The 21,336-nt window shown below is 49.8% G+C and overlaps 1 non-coding gene across 1 annotated transcript; it reads right to left on the bottom strand.

Annotated features, from left to right (window-relative positions):
* Positions 1-7,443: 7,443 nt before the first annotated feature.
* LOC144611627 (U2 spliceosomal RNA) lies at positions 7,444-7,634 on the bottom strand. Its single transcript, XR_013549549.1, has one exon. It is a non-coding gene; the product is annotated as a U2 spliceosomal RNA (small nuclear RNA).
* Between the last annotated feature and the right edge of the window lie 13,702 nt (positions 7,635-21,336).

The following is a 21,336-nucleotide window of genomic DNA, read 5'->3' as shown; positions in this document are numbered from 1 at the left end:
CATTTTGCCAGACAAGCTGGGCTGTCTGTTCTGGGAACCACGCCACAGGATCCATGGAGTCATTCCCCTGCAGTGCCTGCAGGACGTTCCGTGCTGACCACTGCCCGATGGACTTGTGGTCAAAGGTGTTGGTCCGGAAGAACCTGTCCACAAACGACAGATGGTTCGGCAATGTCCAGCTGACTGGCACATTGCGTGGCATCTGCGCCAGGCCCATCCTTCGCAACACCGGGGACAGGTAGAACCTCAGCAGGTAGTGGCATTTGGTGCCCACGTGCCTTGGCTCTATGCTCCGCCTGATGCAGCCACACACGAAAGTGGCCATCAGAATGAGGGCGACGTTGGGCACGTCTTTTCCCCCGTTGTCTGCCGACTTGTGCATTGTGGCTCGTCGCACCCGGTCCATCGCCGACCCCCAGATGAAACGGAAGACGGCCCGGGTGATCCCCTTGGCGTAGGAGGGAGGGACGGGCCACACTTGCGCCAAGTACAGCAGCCCCGAGAGCACCTCACACCTGATGACCAGGTTTTTCCCCGTGATGGAGAGGGAGCGCTGCTTCCACAGCTCCAGCTTCTTCCCCACCTTGGCTATCCGCTCCAGCCAATTTTTGTTACATGCCCCAGCCTTCCCGAACCAGATCCCCAGCACCTTCAGGAAGTCAGGCTTGATGGTGAAGGGGATGGAAGATCGGTCGGGCCAGTTGCCAAAGAGCATGGCCTCGCTCTTCCTGCGGTTTACCCTGGCCCCCGTGGCCAACTCAAACTGGTCGCAGACGCTGATCAGTCTGCGGACCGACCCTGGATCCGAGCAGAAGACGGCGACATCGTCCATGTACAGGGAGGCCTTGACCTGAGTGCCCCCACTGCCTGGCAGTGTCACTCCTCTTATGCTCGCATCCTTCCTGATGGATTCGGCAAAGGGTTCAATGCAACAGACGAACAAGACAGGGGAAAGAGGGCAACCCTGCCTGACTCCAGACCTGACGGGGAAGCTGTCAGATTCCCACCCATTAATTTGGACTGCACTACAGATATCAGAGTAGAGCAGTTGTATCCACTTCCTGATTCCCTCCCCAAAGCCCATTTTGGAGAGCACGTCCCTCATGTACGTGTGCGATATCCTGTCGAAGGCCTTCTCCTGGTCCAAGCTGACCAGGCAGGCATCCACCCGTCTGTCCTGCACGTAGGCAATGGTATCTCTCAGCAGCACCAGGCTGTCTGAGATTTTCCTGCCAGGTACAGCACAGGTTTGGTCCGGGTGGATCACCTGTCCCAGAGCAGACTTGACCCGGTTGGCGATGGCCTTAGACAGGATCTTGTAGTCTACATTCAACAATGTGATGGGTCTCCAATTCCTTAAGTCATTCATCTCCCCCTTCTGCTTGTAGATCAGGGTGATGTTGCCCTTCCTCATAGAGTCTGACATGCTGCCTGCTAGGAGTATATCGTTGTACACTTCCAGCAGGTCCGGGCCCACCCAGTCCCACAGAGCCGAGTACAACTCTGCCGGTAAGCCATCGCCTCCGGGAGTTTTACTCGAGTCAAAGGAACGGATGGAGCCAGTCAGCTCCTCCAGGGTCAGTGGTTGGTCCAGACTCTCCCGCTTGCTGTCGTCCAAGACTTCCGTGATGGAGGACAGGAAGTTCTGGGAGGCGGTGCTGTCTGTGGTCTTTACATCGTACAGATCCTAGCCAAAAGGCCGAGAAGCGATACCCACAACTGCGCGCACCCTTTCGCATCCCGCCCGCCCCCCCGCTTCACAGCCAGAATGAGGACTTGCAAAGGCCTCCCTCGCCGCCGTCTGGTGGCGTTTCTCCCCCCGGCCCGCACGCTCTGCCTCCACCCCCCCTCCCCCCCACTTTCCCTCAAACTTTGCCCTGAACATGTGAAACTCAGCGGGGCTCGGCCAGCACCTCTGGACAAGGTGGATGTTTCGACCGAGTTGGAAGCCAAAAGGGCCCTGAAATAAAGAGGCGAGGGGGCGCCGCGGGTTAGCGGTGAAATGTGAGGCCGCAGGAAGGAATATAGGTGGAAGTGGTCGGGTAGGGGGTTGGACGAAGGGGCGGGAGATAGTGAGCAAAAGATGGTGGTGCACATCCAGGTGGGACACAGTGATAGGAGCAGAATTAGGCCATTCGGCCCATCAAGTCTACTCCGCCATTCCATTGTGGCTGATCTGTCCCGTACTAATCGAGAATCAATCTATCTATCTCTGCCTTAAAAATATTCATTGATTTCTGCGGCAAAGAATTCCACAGATTCACCGCCCGATGTCTGAAGAAATTCCTCCTCATCTCCTTCCTTTGATTCTGAGTTATGGCCTCTCGTCCGAGGCTCTCCCACGAGTGGAAACGTCCGCTCCACATCCACTCTATCCAAGCCTTTCACTATTCGCTAAGTTGCAATGAGGTCCCCCCTCGTCCTTCTGAACTCCAGAGGGTACAGGCCCAGTGCCCACAAACACCCATCATTGGTTAAGCTACTAATTCCTAGGATCATTCTTGTAAACCTCCTCTGGACCCTCTGCAGAGCCAGCACATCCTTTGTCAGATATGGTGCCTAAAATTGCTCACAATGCTCCGAATGCAGCCTGACCAGCGCCTCACAGAGCCTCAGCGTTACATCTCTGTTTTTGTATTCTAGCCCCCTTGAAATAAATGGTGCTTGCCAATGGGAGGGAAGAGAGAGACGAAGGCGGGCTGTTGAGTTTTGACCTCAAATTGGACAATCCAATGGGTTGTGTTGGGGTGGGTCCTGATCGCATGCATGTGGCGAGCACAAATTGAAGGGTTTCAAAAAAGAGTGAGCCCTCTGAGGGGAGGCCCTGTGCAGACAGAGCCTGCCTGCATCTCACAAATACAGGCAAGGCAGCCTCTCCAAGGGAAACACAGCCACTGAGCCATGGTGATGACACAGGGGGAAAAAAGGTGTGAACAGCTCCATCTCATCTCATCTTCAGCTGCAAATTCTGGCAAACACAACACCCCCCACCGTGGTTTTCAGTAGCATTCCTTGCGACTCGGGACGGTTTTCTCTCGCTCCTCTCGCTCCCCTCCCTCCCCCGAAACCTAGATGTAGGCCATTCGGCCCATCGAGCCAGCGCCGCCATTCAATATGATCATGGCTGATCATCCAAAATCAGGACCCCGTTCCGGCTTATTCCCCATATCCCTTGTTTCCCTCAGCCCAAAGAGCTAAATCCAACTCTCCCTTGAAAACATCCAGTGAATTGGCCTCCACTACCTTCTGTGGCAGGGAATTCCACAGATTCACAACTCTCTGGGTGAAAAAGATTTTCCTCATCTCAGTGCTAAATGGCCTACCCCTTATTCTTAAACTGTGACCCCTAGTTCTGGACTCCCCCAACATGGGGAATGCTGTTCCTGCATCTAGCCTGTCCAATCCCTTAAGAATTTTATATGTTTCTAGAAGATCCCCTCTCATCCATCTAAATTCCAGCGAATACAAGCCCAGTCGACCCATTCTTTCATCATATGTCAGTCCCGCCACGCTGGCAATTAACCTGGTGAACCTACGCTGCACTCCCTCAATAGCAAGAATGGCCTTCCTCAAATTAGGAGACCAGAATTGCACACAATATTCCAGGTGCCGTCTCACCAGGGCCCTGTACAACTGCAGTAGGACCTCCTTGCTCCCAAACTCAAATCCTCTCGCAATGAAAGCCAACTTGGAGATATTAGCTTTCTTCAGTGCCTGCTGTGTTGTAATATATAAGACAAGGGGGATGTTGTGATATTGCTGGGACTACTTTGTGTATCCAAGAACTACTTTGTATGGCTGTGTATATAAGTGATGGGTGTGATTAGGCGGGCACTCTGGATCCAGGCGGCCTTGGAATAAACAGCCTGGAGTTAAGCTCCACCATGATAACATCTTAAACATGTGTACTCGTGGTCCTTCCAGAGTCACAACAAAGGTACAACAAGTACCGGACCACGAAGTACAACATGGTGGCAGCGGCTTGGTGTTTCGCCTAGGGAGGGAATGAAGCATGCCCGAGCAGAAAAGGTTAAAAAGAAAAGAAAAAAGAAGAAAAAAAAGCCCTGAAGGGAAACAAAACAAAACAAAAGTTTCCAGCTCGGTACGGGACGTTTGGAGTGCATCCTGACAGGGCCAGTGTGAGTTGGTATAGTTACCTGTTCTGTAGTCGGCGCCGAGTTGCCGACGTGACGCTGCAAGCTGCTGGGGGCGGTGCGTGTAGGCCCACGTCACGCCCCAGCACCTGTGTAGGCCCGAGATTAGAAGCCTGCGACTGCTTCGCGGGTGAGAGACCGGGAGACCCGACACACACGGAGATGTGCGGTGACCGGGGAAGACTGGGAGACCCGACACACACAGAGATGTGCGGTGACCGGGGAAGACCGACACCCATGGAGGTGTGCGGCAACCGGAGGAGACCGGGAGACCCGACACCCACGGAGGTGTGCGGTGACCGGGGAAGACCGACACCCATGGAGGTGTGCGGCGACCGGGAGAGCCCCGGAGGAGACCGACACCCACGGAGGTGTGCGGCGACCGGGAGACCCGACACCCACGGAGGTGTGCGGTGACCGGAAAGACCGGGAGACCCGACACCCACGGAGGTGTGCGGTGACCGGGGAAGATCGACACCCACGGAGGTGTGCGGCGACCGGGGGAGGCTGACACCCACGGAGGTGTGCGGCGACCGGGAGAGCCCTGGGGGAGACCAACACCCACGGAGGTGTGCAGCAACCGGGAGAGCCCCTGAGGAGACCGACACCCACGGAGGTGTGCGGCGACCGGAAGGGGTCGGCGACCGGAAGGACCGACCACCCGCGGAGGTGCGGCGGCCGGTAAGGCCGAGGCACTAAATACTCACCCAGGCGCGTCGACCGTAGAGTCGGGACGGCCCTGGGCCCGAGGCAGCGGCAGCGCGTTGGAATTGCGCGGCAGCTGCCGGGAGCACCTGTGGGCGGAGCCGGGGAGCACCTGTGGGCGGGGCCAGCGGCAGCGCGTTCGAAAAGTTGAGCGACAGCTGCCGGGGAGCACCTGTGGGCGGGGCCAGAGCGCACTGCAGCGGAGGCGCGATCGCACCGCGATTACAGCAGTGTCAGCCCAGCAGTGGGAGCCCAGCAGTGGGAGCCCAGCAGTGGCAGCCCAGCAGTGGGAGCCCAACAATGCCAACCCAGCAGTGGGAGCCCAGCAATGCCAACCCAATAGTGGGAGCCCAGCAGTGCCAGCCCAGCAGTGGGAGCCCAGCAGTGCCAGCCCAGCAGTGGCAGGCAAATCATGGTGGTGGAGCATCTAGAGCCTACACTACATTTGATCTACACAGCACGTCTTCTTGAGGGGAAGATATGGAACAAAATGAATATTTTGTGTTTAATGACCTGTGTAGTGATCTGTGTAATGAAAGCTTAATGTATTATATTTGATGCTTTTGTATAAATGTATATATCTGTGGAGTGACCACACGGAGTGAGTGACCACCCGGAAATGAGTGACCACCCGGCGATGAGTGAAATTCCGCAGAGTGACCACCATGATGGCGAAAAAAGCAATTGTGTTTAATTGTGTTTAGTTGTGTCATTGGTTTTGTTTGCAAATAGCAATGGTGTTTTGGTTTTGTTTGTTAAATATATTTTAGCCCTCGAATGGTAAAGAAAACAATTTTATGTAAGACAAGGGGGATGTTGTAATATATAAGACAAGGGGGATGTTGTGATATTGCTGGGACTACTTTGTGTATCCAAGAACTACTTTGTATGGCTGTGTATATAAGTGATGGGTGTGATTAGGCGGGCACTCTGGATGCAGGAGGCCACGGAATAAACAGCCTGGAGTTGAGCTCCAGCAATGTAACCTTTTCACACAAGTGTACTTGTGGTCCTTCCAGAGTCACCAAAGGTACAACAGGTACCGGACCACGAAGTACAATATGCTGTACCTGCATGCTTACCTTCAGTGACTGATGAATAAGCACACCCAGGTCCGTTGCACCTCCCCTTCTCTGAAACTGACACCATTCAGGTAAAATCTGCCTTCCTGTTCTTGCCACCAAAGAGGATAACCTCACATTTATCCACATTATATTGCATCTGCCCATTCGCCCAACCTATCCAAATCACCCTGCAGCCTCATAGCATCCTCCTTGCAGCTCACCCGCAAACTCGGACATGTTGCATTTAATTCCCTCGTCTAAATGGTTAATATATATATCAAATAACTGGGGTGCCAGCACTGAGCCTTGTGGCGCCCCACTAGTCACTGCCTGCCATTCTGAGGAGGACCCGTTAATTCCTACTCTTTGCTTCCTGTCTGCCAACCAGTTCTTTATCCGTGTCAACACCCTACCCCCAATACCACGTGCTCGAATTGTGCACACTAATCTCTTGTGTGGGATTTTTGAAAGTCCAAATACACCACAACCACTGGCTCTTCCTCATCCAATCAATTGCTGAAGACTTGCAGACGCGCGAGAGGCAACACAAAACTCTGCTCATGCTCACCTGGCCTTGCCCTTTACCCTCCACCAGCCACCCAGCCAGCCGCCTCTCCTCCTCAGCCGTAAACCTGGCTGGTGACAAGTCCACAAACCCCCCATCCCCGACCCATCCAGGCACACTAGCCACACTAGAACGGAGATGAGGAAGAACTTTTTCAGTCAGAGGGTGGTGAAGGTGTGGAATTCTCTGCCTCAGAAGGCAGTGGAGGCCAGTTCGTTGGATGCTTTCAAGAGAGAGCTGGATAGAGCTCTTAAGGATAGCGGAGTGAGGGGGTATGGGGAGAAGGCAGGAACGGGGTACTGATTGAGAGTGATCAGCCATGATCGCATTGAATGGCGGTGCTGGCTCGAAGGGCTGAATGGCCTACTCCTGCACCTATTGTCTATTGTCACCCTCCAGAGCCAGTCATCCCACCCCTGCAGACACCTTACACACAGCTGACAGACAGCGCAGTGCGCCGGCCGGCCGCCCTCCCGTCCCCGTTCCCAGAACGTGCTTTTGTCAGGGGGGGGCGGGTCGGCCACATTGACCAAGCCACCAGGCCGCTCACTCGTGTGAAGGCGCTAAATTCACCTCTGCCCCCGTCAGAGAGTCAACCAGTCCTACCTTAGCGGTGTGGTGCTCGCTGTGGTTCACGTGCAGCTCACCCTCTTCTCTTGAGAATGACGTCACCCCGATCGATGGTGGTGACTTAATTTGCAGAGCCAGCAATTTGCTGAAGATTTGTTGGGGAGCTTTTTCTCCTTGGCGGAGGTTTCAGTGCATTTGGGTGGAAATGCGAGCAGCACCTTTAAAGTATACACTGTAAATAAAGGAAGGCGCACACACAGAGTGAGAGAGGCCAGCAGGCAGACAGACAGACAGACAGACAGACAGACACGCAGCAAGCAAGCAAGCAAGCAAGTGTGAGGAGGCATTTTTATCTTTTCTTTTCAACTTTGAATATCTCCCAAAAGGGAAGTGCACCGTTCCCAGAGACACTGCAATACCAGGTCGATGCGTGGAGTGGACGGAGCAAGCCCCTATTCCATCTCCCTGTTCCAAAAATCAATTTAATATATGGTCCCTAGATAAGGGACGTATCAGATATTAAACTGATAAGAACAGATACTACACTTGATCTTAGCCAAAAGGCCGAGAAGCGATACCCACAACTGCGCGCACCCTTTCGCATCCCTCCCGCCCCCCCGCTTCACAGCCAGAATGAGGACTTGCAAAGGCCTCCCTCGCCGCCGTCTGGTGGCGTTTCTCCCCCCGGCCCGCACGCTCTGCCTCCACCCCCCCTCCCCCCCACTTTCCCTCAAACTTCGCCCTGAACATGTGAAACTCTTGTAATCCCTCCAATCAGACGGGAGAGGCCGGTGCTTGCCTGCGGCCACGTCACAGGCACAGGCACAAGGCCGGCTGCCGCGGAAGGGAGGGAGGGAAGGAGGGAAGGAGGGAGGCGGGCTGCACCGACCACTTATTTGCCCACTCGGCAGCGAGCGAGCGAGCGTGCGACGACGTTTCTTGCGGCCGTGTTTCTCCAGCGACGGGGGGTTAGGGGCCACCTGGCGCGTACCCGTGGGAGCAGGCCACTCGGCCCCTCGAGGGCCGTTCAGCGACACGTGACCATAACAAACTAAGCTGAAGAAAAAGGGTGACCAAAAGTCTCCCGTTGTTTATTAGCGGCCAGATGTCTGGGGACCCGCGGGGCCGTTGAACGGGGGCGATCGTTTCCTCTGGACACAAGGAACTACAGATGCTGCTGGTCGTACACAAAACACACACAAAGCGCTGCAGTGACTCAGCGGGGCTCGGCCAGCGCCTCTGGACAAGGTGGATGTTTCGACCGAGTTGGAAGCCAAAAGGGCCCTGAAATAAAGAGGCGAGGGGGCGCCGCGGGTTAGCGGTGAAATGTGAGGCCGCAGGAAGGAATATAGGTGGAAGTGGTCAGGTAGGGGGTTGGACGAAGGGGCGGGAGATAGTGAGCAAAAGATAGTGGTGCACATCCAGGTGGGACACAGTGATAGGAGCAGAATTAGGCCATTCGGCCCATCAAGTCTACTCCGCCATTCCATTGTGGCTGATCTGTCCCGTACTAATCGAGAATCAATCTATCTATCTCTGCCTTAAAAATATTCATTGATTTCTGCGGCAAAGAATTCCACAGATTCACCGCCCGATGTCTGAAGAAATTCCTCCTCATCTCCTTCCTTTGATTCTGAGGTATGGCCTCTCGTCCGAGGCTCCCCCACGAGTGGAAACGTCCGCTCCACATCCACTCTATCCAAGCCTTTCACTATTAGCTAAGTTGGAATGAGGTCCCCCCCCTCGTCCTAAAATGCTCCGAATGCAGCCTGACCAGCGCCTCACAGAGCTTCAGCGTTACATCTCTGTTTTTGTATTCTAGCCCCCTTGAAATAAATTGTGCTTGCCAATGGGAGGGAAGAGAGAGACGAAGGCGGGCTGTTGAGTTTTGACCTCAAATTGGACAATCCAATGGGTTGTGTTGGGGTGGGTCCTGATCGCATGCATGCGGCGAGCACAAATTGAAGGGTTTCAAAAAAGAGTGAACCATCTGTGCAGACAGAGCCTGCCTGCATCTCACAAATACAGGCAAGGCAGCCTCTCCAAGAGAAGCACAGCCACTGAGCCATGGTGATGACTCAGAGGAAAAAAAGGTGTGAACGGCTCCATCTCATCTCCTTCAGCTGCAAATTCTGGCAAACACAACACCCCCCACCGTGGTTTTCAGTAGTATTCTTAGTTCTTGGTTCTTGGTCCTCCAAAATATTTCAAATGGAATTTAAACTGGAGGTGGCGTAGTATGGACTTAAACAAGAAGGGCTTCTTGGAGAAGAGCTGTCTTAAATTTAGTTGTGTATCGTTCAGTTAATTTCCATCAAAATGTTGAGTCCTACAGCTCCAGCTTACAGCTAAACTTTGCCACAGAACTACATTTCTGTTGAACACCGTAGCTGCTCTTGTCCACAGATTATCCCCCTCTCCTTTTCTTTGATTAATTTTCCAAATTCCAATTAGTTCCAGAATAATTCTTGCAGATTTTGTGACTCTAAGAAGGCAAGAGGCATTTCAGAGCAACTTGCAAACTGAACACAGGCCATCCTGTTAAAAGACAACCTTGACAAAGCTTCACCTGGCCTTGTCCTACCATTGCATCAGCCAGCTGCTCTCCTCCTCAGATTTTAAAACCTGGCTCAGGATGATTATTGTGATTATTCTTACACATTCAACCCCCCTTCCCCCCCCCCCCCCCCCATACCTGTGATGCAGTCAGGGACTGGCAATGGCAGAATCACGCCCACCCTCCAGATCCAGTCATCCCACCCAACAGACCCCTTCCCAATACACAGCCAACAGCGGAGAGTGCCGCCGGCCCCTCGTCTACGGTCCCAAAACCAAGCATTTTGTTGTTGGGGCAGGGCCAGATTGATGAAGCAATCATGCAGTCGTGACTTCATTCACATTATTCAATAGTGATTTTGAATAATTTGCTGAAGATTTTTTCACCTTTTCTGTCATACCTGGAAGCTCAGTTGCATCTTTTGGTCTGAATCCTGGCGGCACCTCCTCTTTTCCATTAAATATATATATTGCTGAAATTAATAAGCAAACCATTTTAACTCACCACTCTGCCAACACACAGTTAAACCAAACATTTAACACTAATTTGTATTGGTCATTCATGGTGACCTGACTCTTTATTCAACACAAATCTAACCAAGGTTACAAGGTGGAGGAAAGCAAATAATTGCAGTTCCTCGAAGTCTAGCAAACCCGAGCTTTTGGAATGGCTTTTTACTGACAAGTGTCTGAAGAAGGGTCTCGACCTGAAACGTCACCCATTCCTTCTCTCCCGAGATGCTGCTTGACCTGCTGAGTTACTCCAGCATTTTGTGAATAAAGTGATTCCTACTGTTGCTCCCAGGCAATTGGTCAATCCCCGGCCTCTATCCTGCACCATCCCTCCAGCCACAGATTTTAGCTTAGTTCAGTTTAGATTAGGTATCCCAGCACGGAAACAAGCCCTTCGGCCCACCGAGTCTGCACCGACCAGCGATCCCACACACTAACACTATTCCACACACTAGGGACAATTTCCAATTTTACCAAAGCCAATTAATCTGCAAACTTGTGTAAGAAGGTTCTGCAGATGCTGGTTTAAACCGAAGATAGACACAAAAAGCTGGAGTAACTCAGCGGGGCAGGCAGCATCTCTCGAGAGAAGGAATGGGTGATGTTTCGGGTCGAGACCCTTCTTCAGACGTACAAACTTGTACGTCTTTGGAGTGTGTGAGGAAACCGGCACACCCAGAGAAACCTACGCAGGTCACGGGGAGAAGGTACAAACTCCGTATTCCGTACAGACACCACCCATAGCCAGGATCAACCCTGGGTCTCTGGCGCTATGAGGCAGCAACTCTACCGCTACGCCACCATGTGTGTACAAACAACATAACGAGAAAGCTCAGCTGTGAGCAGAGGAACAGAGGCATTTGTTTCCTGGTCAACTGTAAAAGTCAGAGAAGATCATTTGATTTGATTTAGAGATACAGCGCGGAAACAGGCCCTTCGGCCCACCGAGTCCGTGCCGCCGAGCGATCCCCGTACATTAACACTATCCTACACACACTAGGGACATTTTTTTTACATTTACCCAGTCCATTAACCTACATACCTGTACGTCTTTGGAGTGTGGGAGGAAACCGAAGATCTCGGAGAAAACCCACGCAGGTCACGGGGAGAACGTACAAACTCCGTACAGACGGCACCTGTAGTCAGGATCGAACCTGAGTCTCCGACGCTGCATTCGCTGTAAGGCAGCAACTCTACCGCTGCGACACCGAAATAAAATGAAATGAAAGGTTTGAAAAATGAGTGAAGTATCTGACCCCCTGCGCAGACAGAAAGTCTACGGCTTGTATCTGACAAACGCCTTCTAGAGTGAAGCACAACCACTGAACCATTGTAATCACACAAAAACGTGTGAATAGGTGCACTCCAACTCCAACTTAACACATCATTGTTCATTTCAGCGTTTCAAGCGAGCAGTTTTTTTCTCTCTTTTCAAACATTTTATTTCTGTCAAACGTCTGAGTCTTACACTTCCAGATTACAGCTAAATTCAAGCTAAACTTTGCAACTGAACGACATCTCTCGTGGCCACAGGAACTGCATCGGAACACAGATTTCTATCCCTCTTTTACATCAATTAGCTTTCCAAATTCCAATCAGCAACTGAAGAATTGTTGCAGACGTGTTACTCTCACAGAAAGCTGAAAAGGTGAAAGATTTCTCAGAGCAACTTGTAAACTAACCATCCTGCTTACCCTGTTAATAGACAATAGACAATAGGTGCAGAAGGAGGCCATTCGGCCCCTCGAGCCAGCACAGCCATTCAATGTGATCATGGCTGATCATTCTCAATCAGTACCCCGTTCCTGCCTTCTCCCCATACCCCCTGACTCCGCTATCCTCAAGAGCTCTATCTAGCTCTCTCTTGAATGCATTCAGAGAATTGGCCTCCACTGCCTTCTGAGGCAGAGAATTCCACAGATTCACAACTCTCTGACTGAAAAAGACAGACAACTTTCAGCCCTAGGAATCAGCTGTGTAGGAAGAAACTGCAGTTGCTGGTGTACATCATAGACACAAAAAAATGGAGTAATACAAGATTGAAGAAGGGTCTCGACCTAAAACATCACCTATTCCTTTTCTCCAGTGATGCTGTCTGACCCGCTGAGTTACTCCAGCTTTTTCTATTTATTTCTATGAATCAGCCCCCTGCTTTGCCACTGGATCGTTGACTTTCTGACCCACAGACCACAATCAGTGAGAATAGGTGCAACCTCCTCCATAATATTACTCAATAACGGTGCCAAGCAACGATGCGTTCTCAGTCCATTACTATACTCCCCATACTCACGACTGTACGGCCAAATTCGACGCTAACTCCATCCACAAGTTTGCAGATGACACCACTGTACTGGGCAGCACCAGGCAATTGCCCAGCTGTCAATATAACAGGTAACAGTGACCCTGGTAGAAACAAAGAACTGCAGATGCTGGTTTATACCAAAGATAGACACAAAGTACTGGGGCCATTCTTTGGAAAGTGAACCAAAATGTCACACACGTGACCAGACGTCATCACATAAAGTAATACACGAAAAGATTCTTGTAAGAGATTAATTTTATTCATTGCTATTTTCCCACCTATGGAACTATAATGCGTGTCTGCTAAAGATATGAACATTCTAGCTTTTTAAAATTCAAAGAGTTTGTAAGATAAAACCGAGTTATGAAAAAAATGCTGTGTGAAGTCAGACATAACCAGTCATATTTGACCTCTGACCCTAAACAAACATTGTCAGCATGATGTATAAAAATTTCACTTGATAAACTTCGACATATATAACTCATATATACAGTACAAAACAATTTACCTGTAATGCTTTCAGAATTAGAAGAGATGTATTCCACAGGTTTACATATGTTTGGTCACACACGTGACTAAGAATGGCCCACTGGAGCAAGTCAAGTCAAGTCATGTCAAGTCAATTTTATTTGTATAGCACATTTAAAAACAACCCACGTTGACCAAAGTGCTGTACATCTGATTAGGTTCCAATGGAGAAAAAAAAATGAAACATACAGTAGCATGCAAACAGTTCACAGCGCCTCCTCAATGAGCCTCAAACGCTAGGGAGTAGAAATAGGTTTTGAGCCTGGACTTAAAGGAGTCGATGGAGGGGGCAGTTCTGATGGGGAGAGGGATGCTGTTCCACAGTCTAGGAGCTGCAACCGCAAAAGCGCGGTCACCCCTGAGCTTAAGCCTAGACCGCGGGATAGTGAGTAGCCCCAAGTCGGCCGACCTGAGGGACCTGGAGTTAGAGAGGGGGGTTAGAAGATTTTTGATGTAGGGGGGGGAGTGTCCATTTAGGGCTTTATACGTGAATAGGAGGAGCTTGAAGTTGATTCTGTACCGTACAGGGAGCCAGTGGAGAGAGGCCAGAATCGGGGTGATGTGGTCCCTCTTACGGGTACCCGTCAGGAGTCTCGCTGCAGCGTTTTGGACCAGTTGCAGGCGGGACAGGGAAGATTGGCTGATCCCAGTGTATAGGGAGTTGCAGTAGTCTAGGCGGGAGGAAATGAAAGCGTGAATGATTTTTTCTGTGTCGTCGAATTGGAGGAAAGGTTTGATTTTAGCTATGGTTCGAAGTTGGAAGAAGCTGGCTTTTACCACAGCGTTGACTTGCTTATCAAATTTTAATGCAGAGTCAAATATCACGCCGAGGTTTTTGACATGCGGTTTGACTAGGCAGGATAGACTTCCAAGACTGCCTGTTATCAATTTGATGGAGTCGGGGGGGCCGAATAGGATGACCTCAGACTTGCTCTCATTTAATTGGAGGAAGTTCTGTGCCATCCAACATTTTATGTCCTCAAGGCAGTGTAAGAGGCTGTTTAAATTTGACTGGTTGTTGGGTTTCAGGGGGAGGTAAAGCTGAGTGTCATCGGCATAGCAGTGGAAAGAAATGCCGTGCCTTTGAATGATTTGGCCAAGGGGGAGCATGTATAGAGAGAAGAGAATGGGGCCTAGGATGGAGCCTTGTGGAACTCCGCAGGAGAGGCTAGCTGGAGCAGAGGAATAACTGCCTATATTAAGAATGGCCCACTGGAGCAAGTCAGAATACTTGCAGGGGTATGACTGTGAGGAGGCAAGAGGCATCTCAGAGCAACCTGTAAACTGAACACTAGCCATCCTGTTAAGGCAACGTTCACAAAACTTTGCTCAACTGGCCTTGTCTTTCCCCTCTGGCATCCAGCTGCTGCCTCTGCTCCTCAGCCAGAAAGTTATGATAAATCCAAAGGCTGTCTCTTGCACTTTGCACCACCCACCCCCACTCACTGTCTTTTCCCAATACACAGCCGACAGCACAGTGGGACTGCCCCGCATCTCTAATCACAAAACAATTAGAAACATAGAAAATAGGTGCAGGAGTAGGCCATTCGGCCCTTGGAGCCAGCACCGCCATTTAATATGATCATGGCTGATCACTGCCTCCTAATCCCATTTTCCTGCCTTCTCCCCATGAACTATGACACACATTCTAATCAAGAATTTGTCTATCTCTGCCTGGATCTTCTAGTTGCTCACAATTTCAACTGTCCTTCACATTCCCATCATAACCTTTCTGTCCTCAGCCTCCTCCAATGCCAGAGTGAGGCCACACATAAACTGGAGAAACAGCATTTCATCTACCACTTGGGTAGTTTACAACCTAATGATATGAACATTAAATCACTGACCTCTCTCCTGCTTCTCTCCTTCCTCCCGATCACCATCAATCTGAAGAAGGGTATTGACCCAAAATATCACCTACCCATGTTCTCCAGAGATTCTGCCTGAGCCATTGAGTTACTCCAGCACTATGAGGTTTTTTTTGTAAACCAGCATCTGCAGTTTCCTATACAAGCAGTTGGCTTAAAACTCTTTAAAAAAAATCCATATAGAAGGTAGAAAGACCTTCTGTTTAGAACATCTTAGTGAACCTTACCACAGCACAAAGGTTACACAAATTAGGCCCAAACGTGGAACTGAGCATCTCGGAATGATAAACATGTGTAGGAAGGAACTGCAGATGCTGGTTTAAACCGAAGATAGACACAAAATACTGGAGTAACTCAGCGGACACGCAGCATCTCTGGAGATAAAGAATGGGTGACATTTGTGACAATCTAGAAATGATAAATAGCTTTAGCGATAACATAGGACCCTACCTAGGCATGGTTACATTTGAAGAATGGTCTGAAGAAGGGTCTCGACCTGGAACATCACGCATTCCTTCTCTCCAGAGATGCTGTCTATCCCACTGATTTAACATGTTTGCATGAACGGCCCTCAGAAGCTTGCGACTCAGGACGGTTTTCTCTCGCTCCCCCCCCCCCCCACGAAACCTAGATGCAGGAGTAGGCCATTCGGCCCATCGAGCCAACGCCGCCATTCAATATGATCATCGCTGATCATCCAAAATCAGGACCCCGTTCCGGCTTATTCCCCATATCCCTCGTTTCCCTCAGCCCAAAGAGCTAAATCGAACTCTCTCTTGAAAACATCCAGTGAATTGGCCTCCACTGCCTTCTGTGGCAGGGAATTCCACAGATTCACAACTCTCTGGGTAAAAATGTTTTTCCTCATCTCAGTGCTAAATAGCCTACCCCTTATTCTTAAACTGTGACCCCTAGTTCTCCCCCAACATGGGGAATGCTGTTCCTGCATCTAGCCTGTCCAATCCCTTAAGAATTTTATATGTTTCTAGAAGATCCCCTCTCATCCATCTAAATTCCAGCGAATACAAGCCCAGTCGACCCATTCTTTCATCATATGTCAGTCTCGCCATCCCGGGAATTAACCTGGTGAACCGAAGCTGCACTCCCTCAATAGCAAGAATGGCCTTCCTCAAATTAGGAGACCAAAATTGCACACAATACTCCAGGTGCCGTCTCACCAGGCCCTGTACAACGGCAGTAGGACCTCCTTGCTCCTAAAATCAAATCCTCTCGCAATGAAAGCCAACTTGAAGATATTGCATCTATTCAGTGCCTGCTGTACCTGCATGCTTACCTTCAGTGACTGATGTACAAGCACACCCAGGTCCGTTGCACCTCCCCTTCTCTGAAACTGACACCATTCAGGTAACAATCTGCCTCCTTGTTATTGCCGCCAAAGTGGATCACCTCACATTTATCTATATTTTTTCTGCTTCTGCCACACATCTGCCCACTCACTCAACCTGTCCAGGGCACCCTGCAACCTCCTAACACCCTCTTCGTGGTTCACACTTTTACAAACACTTTGACCGATCCCGTCACTGCTTACTAAATGCACTGCTATTAAATGTTTAATAATGGACCCAAGCATTCTCCCCACTACCGATGCCCTGTAAAAGTGAGGCTACATTAGCTACCCCTCCAGTCCACAGGAACTGATCCAGAGTCAAGAGAAGATTGGAAAATGATGATCACCAATGCATCCACAATTTCCAGGACCACCTCCTTGAGTACTCTGGGATGCAGACCATCAGGCCCTGGGGATCTATCTGCTTTCAGTCCCAACAGTTTACCCAACGCCATTTCCTGACTAATGTGGATTCCCTTCAGTTCCTCCCTCCCACTACATCCTCAGTGAAAGCTTCATCTCTCTCAATTTTTTTTCAGACTCTTACACTTCCAGCTTACAGCTGAACACAAACTAAATTCTGCGACAGAACCACAATCTCCACTGGGCACAGGAGCACGGGTTCCCTAGCCCGACCACAGATTGCATTCCTTCCCCTCTCCTTTCCTTCGCCTAGCTTTCCAATTAATAGCGACGGGGCAAGCCCGCCCACCCTCCAGAGCTAGTCATCCCACCCCCGCAGACAGACAGACAGACAGACAGACACCTTACACACAGCCGACAGAGCGCAGTGCGCCGGCCGGCCGCCCTCCCGGCCCGCTCCCAGAACGAGCTTTTGTTGGGGGGGGCGGGTCGGCCACATTGACCAAGCCACCAGTTTCCAACCGGCCGCTCACTCGTGTGAAGGTGCTAAATTCACCTCTGCCCCCGTCAGAGAGTCAACAAGTTCTACCTTAGCGGTGTGGTGCTCGCTGTGGTTCACGTGCAGCTCACCCTCTTCTCTTGAGAACGACGTCACCCCGATTGTGGTGACTTCATTCGCAGAGCTCCACTGACTTCCTGCTACTTTTTGCTATCTTATCCATCTTTTCTTTTAGTTTTATTCCATCTCTAACTTCCCTTGTCAGCCACGGTTACCTCTTACTCCCCTTAGAACCTTTCTTCCACTTTGGAATGAAATGATCCTGCATCTTCCGGATTGTGCCCAGAAATTCCTGCCATTGCTGTTCCATCGTCATTCCTGCTAGGATCCTTTTCCATTCAACCTTGGCCAGCTCCTCTCTCATGCCTTCATAGTCCCCTTTGTTCAACTGCAACACTGACATTCATAGAAACATAGAAAATAGGTGCAGGAGGAGGCCATTCGGCCCTTCGAGCCAGCACCGCGATTCATTGTGATCATGGCTGATTGTCCCCAATCAATACCCCGTGCCTGCCTTCTCCCCATATCCATTGATTCCACTAGCCCCTAGAGCTCTATCTAACTCTCTCTTAAATCCATCCAGTGATTTGGCTTCCACTGCCCTGTGTGGCAGAGAATTCCACTATTCCTGGTTTAACCTTCTCCCTCTGAAATTGCAGATTAAAACGAATCATATAATGGTCACTACCTCCAAGTGGTTCCTTTACCTTGAGTTCCCTTATTAAATCTGGTTCATTGGACAACACTAAATCCAGGAATTGCCTTCTCTCTGGTCGGCTCCAGTACAAGCTGCTCTAAGAATCCATCTCGGAGGCACTCTACAAACTTCCTTTCTTGGGGTCCAGAACCAACCTGATTTTCCTCGTCTACCTGCATATTGAAACCCAGTGAAGCTCTGGCGATGAGGCATTTCGACAATGCAATGAGCCGCCCTCCCGTCTCAAAATGTGCGGGGAAGTTTGTCTTCAGGAGGACGGGTCGGCCACATTGACCAAGCCATCGCTCTCCCTCCCACCCTCATGTGAAGGGGCGTAACGTTCAGCCCTGCCCCCGTCAGAGAGTCAGACAGTCCTACCTTAGGATTTGCTGTCGTTCACGTGCAGCTCACTCTCTATCTCTTCAGACCCACGACCGACATCATTGTGGCGGCTTAATTCGCAGAGCCAGGATTTGTGTCTTTGAACAATTTTCTAAGGATTTGTTTCTGAGCTTTTTCTCATTCCCAGAAGTTTCAGTTGCATTTTGAGTCAAAATGCAAACACCACCTCCTCTTTTGCAATTAAAATATCCATTGCTGAAATAAATAAACGCAAACCATTTAGACAATAGACAATAGGCAGGATCCTGATAGGGGCCATGGGAGGGTGTGAGTGGTACAAGGTGTAAGAGGAAATCTTAAGGCAGCCTTTATGGAGTAAAAGACTGGAGCGACTAGGCTTGTATACGCTGGAATTTAGAAGGATGAGAGGGGATCTTATTGAAACATACAAGATTATTAAGGGATTGGACACGTTAGAGGCAGGAAACATGTTCCCAATGTTGGGGGAGTCCAGAACCAGGGGCCACACTTTAAGAACAAGGGGTAGGCCATTTAGAACGGAGATGAGGAGAACCTTTTCAGTCAGAGAGTTGTAAATCTGTGGAATTCTCTGCCTCAGAAGGCAGTGGAGGCCAATTCTCTGAATGCATTCAAGAGAGAGCTAGATAGAGCTCATAAGGATAGTGGCATCAGGGGGGCATGGGGAGAAGGCAGGAATGGGGTACTGATTGTGAATGATCAGCTATGATCACGTTTAATAGCGATGCTGGCTCGAAGGAACGAATGGCCTACTCCTGCACCTATTGTCTATGGTATTGTCTTTCTGCTAACTGGTTAGCACGCGACAAAAGCTTTTCACTGTGCCTCAGTACACGTGACGCTAAACTAAACTGAACTGAATTTCCTTGGTCTCCACAAGCTGTAGAGCCAATTGTGTGCCTTCTAGGCTGTTGCTTCAATGTGGTTGCTCCATGTCAGTTAATTGATAATATTAATGCCAAGAAACTTGAAGCTCTCAACAATTTTCACTTTGGCACCACTGATTGGGTGCTGATTGGGGCTTGTACTCCATCAAGTTGATAACTAGCAAACTACTCGAGTAACAAGATGGACCACTCCGTTGAAATCGCCTATACTGAAGTGTAGTAGGTAAAGGAGCCATTTTAGTAGGCAAAAGCCTACTAGTCATTATGCTTCTCGGAGTGTAATCAGTGTTTTGCGGGAACAGTATGTGTGATGATAACATTAAAATGCAGAATATATCTCATCTATCAATTCACAAATTTTCGTTATTTTTCTTTAAAAATGTTTCTGCAAGTTTCTGCCTACTAAAATGGAGTCATAACGTTATAGTTTTTAGGGTCGAGTGGTCTATCTTGTTCCTCTAGTATCTTTGATAACTAGCTCCTTTATCTTGCTGATATTGAAGGAGAGATTATTGTCCGAACACCATGTTACTAAGTTCTCTATCTCCTTCCTGCACTCTGTCTCATCATTATGCAACCCACCATAGTGGTGTCATCTGTAAACTATGGAGTTAAGAGTTGGAATTGGCTGTAATTCTCAGTGCATAAGAAGTATTGTAGCGGACTGAAAACACATCCTTTCAGGGCCAGCGAGGTTGAGCATTACTGTGGAGCTGGATAAGAAAATAACTGCAGATGCGGGTACAAATTGATTTATTCACAAAATGTCGGAGTAACTCAGCAGGTCAGGCAGCATCTCGGGAGAGAAGGAATGGGTGACGTTTCGGGTCGAGACCCTTCTTCAGAGCTTTACATCTCTCAGGAAAAATGTTCCCAATGTTGGGCTGAGTCCAGAACCAGGAGCCACAGTCTTGGAATAAAGGGGAGGCCATTTAAAACTGAGGTGAGAAAAACGTTTTCACTCAGAGAGTTGTGAATTTGTGGAATTCTCTGCCACAGAGGGCAGTGGAGGCCAAATCACTGGATGGATTTAAGAGTGAGTTAGATAGAGCTCTAGGGGCTAGTGGAATCAAGGGATATGGGGAGAAGGCAGGCACGGGGTATTGATTGGGGACGATCAGCCATAGGTGCAGGAGGAGGCCATTCGGCCCTTCGAGCCAGCACCGCCATTCAATGTGATCATGGCTGATCATTCTCAATCAGTATCCCGTTCCTGCCTTCTCCCCATACCTCCTGACTCCGCTATCCTTAAGAGCTCTATCTAGCTCTCTCTTGAATGCATTCAGAGAATTGGCCTCCACTGCCACAGATTCACAACTCTATGACTGAAAATGTTTTTCCTCATCTCAGTTCTAAATGGCCTACCCCTTATTTTTAAACCGTGGCCCCTTGTTCTGGACTCCCCCAACATTGGAAACATGTTTCCTGCCTCTAACGTGTCCAACCCCTTAATAATATTATACGTTTCGATAAGATCTCCTCTCATCCTTCTAAATTCCAGTGTATACATGCCTAGTCGCTCCGGTCTTTCAACATATGACAGTCCCGCCATTCCAGGAATTAACCTAGTAAACCTACGCTGCATGCCCTCAATAGCAAGAATATCCTTCCTCAAATTTGGAGACCAAAACTGCACGCGACTCTGTCCAGGGACCCCGACAGTCCTTTCAGGTTAGGCAGAGGTTCACTTGCACCTCCTCCAACCTCATCCACTGTATCCGTTGTTCAAGATGTGGACTCTTATACATCGGTGAGACCAAATGCAGAGTGGGCGATCGTTTTGCGGAACACCTTCGCTCAGCCCGCCTGAACCTACCTGATCTCCCGGTTGCTGGACACTTTAATTCTCCTTCCCATTCCTACAGACCTTTCTGTCCATGGTCTTCTCCATTGTCAGAGTGAGGCTAAACGCAAATTGAAGGAACAGCATCTCATATTTCGCTTGGGCACCTTATAGCCGAGTGGTATGAACACTGATTTCTCTCACTTCAGGTAGCCCCGGCATTCCCTCTCTCTCTCTCCCTCCCCTACCCAAGTCGCACTAGCTTCTCATTTTCACCCTACAAACAGCTAACAATGGCATGTTTCCTTTATCATCATTACTTTTTTGCATATCTATCATTCATTGTTCTTTATCTCTCCACATCACCGTCTCTATCTCTCGTTTCCCTTATCCCCAGCCAGTCTGAAGATGGGTCTTGACCCGAAACGTCACCCATTCCTTCACTCCAGAGATGCTGCCTGTCCTGCTGAGCAACATAGAAAATAGGTGCAGG

This window comes from Rhinoraja longicauda, chromosome 40 (assembly GCF_053455715.1).
Source record: "Rhinoraja longicauda isolate Sanriku21f chromosome 40, sRhiLon1.1, whole genome shotgun sequence".
Classification (NCBI taxonomy): Eukaryota; Metazoa; Chordata; class Chondrichthyes; order Rajiformes; family Arhynchobatidae; genus Rhinoraja; species Rhinoraja longicauda.
This window is presented reverse-complemented; position numbering and strand designations above follow the sequence as displayed.